Here is a 7,620-nt window from a genome sequence, read left to right on the forward strand (position 1 = left end):
AGGTCCTTGGCCTTCTCCTCCTTCTCCTCCTCCTCCTCCTTCTTCTCCTCATCCTTCTTCTCCTTCTCCTTCTCTTCTATTTCTCTTATTCTTTTTGTTCTTCCTTTTCATTTCTCCTCTTCTCCTCTTCTTGGAGCTAAATTAGCTAACTATGTCTTTGTGGAGCTAAATGGGCTAATTATCCCATTTTAGAGGAAAACAAGCTAAGTATATAATATTAATGAGCTAACCAAGGTTCTTATGCCATTTTGAGCTTATTATGGCATTGTGGAGCTAAATGGGCTAATTATGTCATTTTTGGGGAAATTAAGGGAAGGAGAATATGAAAGAGGAGAATAAAGAGGAGAGGAGAAGAAGAAGAAATAAAGAAGAAGGAGGAGAAGGAGGAGGAGGAGAAGGACTAGAAGGTCATTGGCCTTCTCCTCCTTCTCCTCCTCCTCCTCCTTCTTCTTCTCTTCTTATTCTTCTTCTTTCTTTTCACTTTTCCTATTTCTTCTCCTCTTCTCCTCTTCTTGGAGCTAAATTAGCTAACTATGTCTTTTTGGAGCTAAATGGGCTAATTATCCCATTTTAGAGGAAAACAAGCTAAGTATATAATATTAATGAGCTAACCAAGGTTCTTATGCCATTTTGAGCTTATTATGTCATTTTGGAACTAAATGGGCTAATTATGTCATTGTTGGGTAAATTAAGGCAAGGAGAATATGAAAGAGGGGAAGAAATAGGAGGAGGAGGAGAAGAAGAAGAAATAAAGAAGAAGGAGGAGAAGGAGGAGGAGGAGGAGAAGGACTAGAAGGTCCTTGGCCTTCTCCTCCTTCTCCTCCTCCTCCTCCTCCTTCTCCTTCTTCTCTTCTTCTTCTTCTTCTTTATTTTCATTTTTCCTATTTCTTCTCCTCTACTCCTCTTCTTGGAGCTAAATTAGCTAACTATGTCTTTTTGGAGCTAAATGGGCTAATTATCCCATTTTAGAGGAAAACAAGCTAAGTATATAATATTCATGATATCTTCTCTAACTTGCAGAACAACTCCGGTGCAAACTCCTCCATGTCTTCTACCACGCTAGGCGACAAATCTTTCGCACAAAGAACACGGAATAAATAGCTCAGCTCCGCCAGTACTAGCCATTCATCCTCAGGAATAAAGCCACGTAACATCACCCGCATTACCAGCTCTAGCCATATGTGCCAATCATGACTCTTGAGACCAAAGATTTTTAATTTTTCAAGACTCGCTCCCCTCTTTAGATTCGTTGCATACCCATCAGGGAACATCAAGTGCATTTTGACCCACAAGATAATTTCCCTCATATCTGGCCTTCCAAGATTGAACCAGGCCTTTGGCTTCGACCACTTCTGCTTTCCTTTGCCTTCTCGCATGTTTTGTAACGGTCTATGAAATAGTGTCTCTTGATCGACTCTAGCCTTAGTATTATCCTTTGTCTTCCCATCTATGTCGAACAGTGTACCAAAAATAGCCTCTCCAATATTCTTTTCAGTGTGCATCATGTCGATATTGTGTGGAAGAAGGAGGTCTTTGAAGTAAGGCAGATCCCAGAAGCATGGCTTGTGAGTCCAGGCGTGTTTTGAATTATACCCCTTGAAATACCCTGGACGCTCTGGATCAGGCTCGAGGGCGTTTAACTGATCCAGGATCTATTGGCCTGTCAACGTAGGTGGTGCCAAGTTTTTGACAACTTTACCTTTGGTAAAGTTTTCTTGTCTTTTCTGAACTGATGGTTGGGATCCAGGAACTGTCTATGCAAGTCAAAGCAAGAATACTTCCGACCCTCCTGCAACCAATGAAACTGAAGAGCTGCCTTGCCTTGGGGGCATGGGAACCTTCCATGCACACACCATCCAGAGAATAGCACATACGCTGGCAAGTCATGCATAGACTACATGTACCACACATGCATTTTGAAGTTTTCTTTTCTAGCAGCATCGTATGTCTTGACCCCATTATCCCAAGATTCTTCCAATTCATCCTTAAGCGGTTGTAGGTACACATTCATATTCTTCCCCGGATAATTGGGCCCTGGAATTATCAACGTCAGAAATATGTTCTTTCTTCGCATAATCTGCCCGGGGGGGAGATTGAGTGGAATGACAAATACAGGCCAACAACTGTATTGGGTTGCCGTCATGCCGAAGGGATTAAAACCATCCGTGGCGGCGCAGACTCGAGGATTCCTTGGATCTGCCGCTTTATCCTGATGCAATCCATCGAAATGTTTCCACGCTTCCCCATCCGATGTGTGCACCACCATCTTATTCCCATCCGCATCTAGTTCGGTTCTTTCGCCCAATTTGTGCCATCTCATCTGTCTGGCTGTCTCTTCGACCATGAAAAGACCTTGAAGTCTTGGTATGATTGGCATATACCGAAGAACACTAACTGCGATTTTGGTCTGCCTCTTCTCACCCATACCGTTGTCTACCACAAGATACCTGCAAGACTCGGAATTGGGACAATAGTCCAAGTGTGCATACTCCTTCCTAAATAAGACACATCCTTTCTCACATGCATCTATCTTCTCATAGGGCATCTTAAGTACACGAAGTATTTTGTCCGACTGGTACAGGTTTGCAGGCATGACATGGCCTTTGGGTAGGAAGTGTCCAAATAGTGTCATCATCGCGTCGTAGCATTCTCTTCCCAAGTTGAACTGAGCCTTCAGAGCCATTACATGTGCAATTGCATCCAGCTGCCAGACCTCAGTGTGCTCATGGAGAGGACGTTTTGAAGACTCCAACATTTCATAAAAGGCCTTTGCAGATTCCTCCATCTCATCTTCCGAATCCCGAGCATCATCAAAATCTTGCACCATGTCTTCGATCCCGGTACCATGCTCGTCCGTGCGACGATGGACCACCTCAACTCTTGTGCGTTGTATAGACTCACCATGAAATGTGCACACCGTATAATTAGGATTAAAACCCCTCCTATGCAGGTGTTTAATCATTACAGCCTCTGTCGTCTTTTTATAGTTGTCGCATCCAGGACAGGGGCAATAGTTTCTTTCCTCGCCATTTGCGAATGCGGCTTTCACAAATTCCTTTGTTTTTACAAACCATTCTTTCATCATCTCTTTCTGACTAGGGTGATCGGTATACATCCACGCACGATCACTCATCTTGCCTAGCTACTAAAGACAGAAGAAATATATTTATATATAATTTAGCATTTATATTCATCGGTTAATCACGCTCGCCATTTTTATTAAGTCCAGGCAACCTACACGCTAATAGGTAAAGATAGGTCCTAATCCCACCCGAGTATGCGTAGATTGGGTTCATTTTCCCATGCTCTGCTCCGGATCCAACGCAAAATTTCGGCAGCACCTCCCCGCTGTTCTCCTGATACACGTCTCCGCAATAAACAGAGAGGATGTGCATCCGGAGAACAACAGGGAGGCACTGACGAAATTCCTCATCGGATCCAGAGCACAGCATACGTGAAAATGAACCCAATCTACACATACCCGGGCTGTCCATGGATAATGTTGGACAATTCGAAAGGATGGCGGTTATAAATATGCAAAGACATGCATATTTATAGATGTCGCCCTTTCGAACGGGAGACGCATACTGATAAATTAATTTAATTACCTAAATCTAGAAAGTTTCATCCGGAAACCGAGCCACAGTAAATGAAGGGGCGGGGAGGAGATGAAATTTGTACTGACCCATGAATGCAGGGGCGGAGCTCGTACAAAGCACGGGGAGGTCTTCGCATAGCAGACCTCACAGCGACGAGACAACTATCACATGTAAATCCACCCGATCAACACAAAATTCTAATTATGTCATTTTAGAGGAAAACAACTTAAGAATATAATATTCATGAGCTAACCAAGGTTTTTATGCCATTTTGTAGCTAAATGGGCTAATTATCTCATTGTTGGGGAAAATAAGGTAAGGAGAATAAGATAGATGCGAAGAAAGAGGAGGAGGAGAACAAGAAGAAGAAATCAAGAAGAAGGAGAAGGAGGAGGAGGAGAAGAAGGAGGAGAAGAAGGAGGAGGAGAAGGTATTCTTCTTCTCTTCTTCTCTTCTTCTTTTCTTCTTCTTTTCTTCTTCTCCTTCTTATTTTTGTCTTCTCCTCCTCTTCTTCTTCTTCTTCTTCTTCTTCTCCTCCTCCTCTTTTCCTCTTCTCCTCCTCCTCCTCATCTTCTTCTTCCAATTCTTTCTATTAAGCTAACTAACTAACTAACCTAACTAACCAAGCTAACTAAACCTATCGCTAAACCTCATCTTCTTCTTCTTCTTCTTCTTCTTTTTCTTTTCCTCTTCTCCTCCTCCTCCTCTTCTTCTTCTTCCTGTTATTTCTATTAAGCTAACTAACTAACTAATCTAACTAACCAAGCTAACTAAACCTATAGCTAAACCTCTTCCTCCTCTTCTTCTTCTTCTTCTTCTTCTTCTTTTCCTCCTCCTCCTACTCCTCTTATTCTTCTCCTCTTCTCATCCTCCTCCTCCTCCTCCTCTTCTCCTCTTCTACTCCTCCACCTAACTAACCAAGCTCACTAACCTAACCTAACTAAAACTACTAACCTAACTAAATCTACCACTAAAACTACTAACAATAACAACTACTAAAACTACTAAAACTACTACAAAATAATGCGGGTGCGGGGGGGTGTGGGGGCTCACCGGGAGGGGCCGGGTGGCGGGGGTGGCGGGGCGGCGCCGGGGGCGCCAGGGGTGGCGGTGGTGGGGCAGCGGCAGCGGGGGCGAGGTGGGGCAGCGTCGGGACGGTGGTGGTGGCGCGACGGTGGCGGCGGGTGTGACAGGGGCGGCGGTGGGGGCGACAGGGGCGGCGGAGGGGGCGACAGGGGCGGCGGCGCGACGGTGGTGGCGGCGGCCGGTGGGCGTCGGTGATTGGGAGAGAGAGAGGGGAGCGCGGGGTGAGCCGTTACAGAGAGAGAGGAGGGCGGGGTGGGGGGGAAGGATCCGTTAACGGAGTTAGTGCTTTGCCGTCTGCCGGCGGACGGCAAAGAGTCTAGACTCTTTGTCATCTGCCTCCGGACTCTTTGTCGTCCGCTAGCAGACGACAAAGAAGGGACTCCAGTTTGACCTTACCACCCCGCGATCAGGTGGGCCCATCTGCATCTTTGTCGTCTGCTCTGCGACTCTTTGTTGTCTGCTAGCTGACGGCAAAGATGTGACTGATGGCAAAAACACTCTATGCCATCAGCCAGTGCTTTACCGTCTTCTTTGTTGAAGCTAACGGCAAAGATACTCTTTGCCATCAGCTAGCAGACGGTAAAGACTAGGCAAATGGCAAAAGACTGTTTTCCAGTAGTGGCATGACCATAAAAGATATTACTCATAAAAATAGAACAACCATTATTCTCTGACTTGCATGAGTAACCGTCTCACAATAAACAAGATCCAAATATAATCTTCATGCTTAACGCAGCCACTAAATAACAATTATTTAAGTTCATAACTAATCTTGATGGTAACTGAAGTGAGACTGTGTCGACGGCTATTGTATCAACCTTGGAACCATTTCCCACGCGCATCGTCACTTCATCCTTTGCCAACCTTCGTTTATTCCACAGTTCCTGCTTCGAGTTGCAAATGTGAGCAACAGAACCGGTATCGAATACCCATGCACTACTATGAGAGTTGGTTAGGTACACATCAATAACATGTATATCACATATACCTGGTTTGGTGTTGCCCGCCTTCTTATCAGCCCAATACTGGGGGCAGTTGCGCTTCCAGTGATCAATCCCCTTGCAATAATAGCACTCTGTTTCCGGCTTAGGTCCAACCTTGGGTTTCTTCGTTGGAGGGGCAACAGTTTTGCCGCTCTTCTTGGAGTTACCGTTCTTGCCTTTGTCATTTCTCTTGAAACCTGTGGTCTTATTGATCATCAACAATTGATTTTCTTTCCGGAGTTCTGACTCTGTGACTTTCAGCATCGCGTATAACTCGTTGGGTGACTTGCTCATACCTTGCATGTTATAGTTAAACACAACGCTCTTGTAGCTAGGTGGCAGTGATTGAATAATTCTGTCAATGATAGCCTCTTGCGGGAGTTCAACTCCCAGCTCAGCTAGACGGTCTGAGTACCCAGACATTTTGAGCACATGTTAACTAACACACAAATTCTCCTCCATTTTGCAAGCATAGAATTTATCGGAGGTCTCATAACTCTCGATCCGGGCATTCTTCTCAAAGATCAACTTCAACTCCTAGAACATCTCATATGCTCCGTGACGCTCGAAGCATCGTTGAAGTCGCAGTTCTAAGCCATACAAGACTGCACATTGAACTACTGAGTAGTCCTCCTTACGTGCTTGCCAAGCGTTCAAAACATCTTGTTCAGACGTAGCGGGTGGTTCATCTCCTAGCGCTGGATCAAGAACATAATTCTTTTTCCCAGCTTGTAGGATAAGCCTCAGATTACGAACCCAGTCTACAAAGTTGCTACCATCATCTTTCAGCTTAGCTTTCTCTAGAAACGTATTGAAATTCAGGGATCTACAACATAAGATATTGCAAAGTGGACTTAGACTATGTTCAAGACAATTAGAGTTCAGCAAATCATATTACTAATAAACTCTGACTCAAATACACATTCCTCTAGTTATTTGAGTGTGGCATGATCCAAATTTCACTAACTCAAGTCCGATCATCACGTGAGTTGCGTGTAATTTCAGTGGTAAACATCTCTATGTTAATAATATCTACTATACGATTCATGCTCGACCGTTCGGTCTCTTTTGTTCCGAGGCCATGTCTGTACATGCTAGGCTCGTCAAGTTTAACCCGAGTGTTCCGCGCCTGTAACTGTTTTGCACCCGTTGTATGTGAACGTTGAGTCTATCACACCCGATCATCACGTGGTGTCTCGAAACAACGAACTGTCGCAACGGTGCACAGTCGGGGAGAACACAATTTTATCTTGAAATTTAGTGAGGGATCACCTTATAATGCTATCGTCGTTCTAAGAAAGATAAGGTGCATAAAAGGATTAACATCACATGCAATTCATAAGTGACATGATATGGCCATGATCTTGTGCTTCTTGATCTCCATCACCAAAGCACCGGCATGATCTTCATCGTCACGGCGTCACACCATGATCTCCATCATCATGATCTCCATCATCGTGCCGCCATCGAGGTTGTCGTGCTATCTATGCTATTACTACTAAAGCTACAACCTAGCAAAATAGTAAACGCAACTCCAAACACAAACGTTAGTTTAAAGACAACCCTATGGATCATGCCGGTTGCCATAACATCGACATGCAAGTCGATATTTAACTATTACAACATGATCATCTCATACATCCAATATATCACATCATGTCTTTGGCCATATCATATCACATGCATACCCTGCAAAAACAAGTTAGACGCCCTCTAATTTGTCGTTGCATGTTTTACGTGGCTGCTATGGGTATCTAGTATGATCGCATCTTACTTACACAAAACCACAACGGTGATGTGCAAATTTCTATTTAACCTCTCTCCAAGGACTGCCTCGGTCAAAACCAACTCAACTAAAGTTGAAGAAACAGACACCTGCCAGTCATCTTTATGCAACAAGTTGCATGTTAGTCGATGAAACCGGTCTCTTGTGAGCGTACGAGTAAGGTCGG

Source organism: Hordeum vulgare, chromosome 6H (genome assembly GCF_904849725.1).
Source record: "Hordeum vulgare subsp. vulgare chromosome 6H, MorexV3_pseudomolecules_assembly, whole genome shotgun sequence".
Classification (NCBI taxonomy): domain Eukaryota; kingdom Viridiplantae; phylum Streptophyta; class Magnoliopsida; order Poales; family Poaceae; genus Hordeum; species Hordeum vulgare.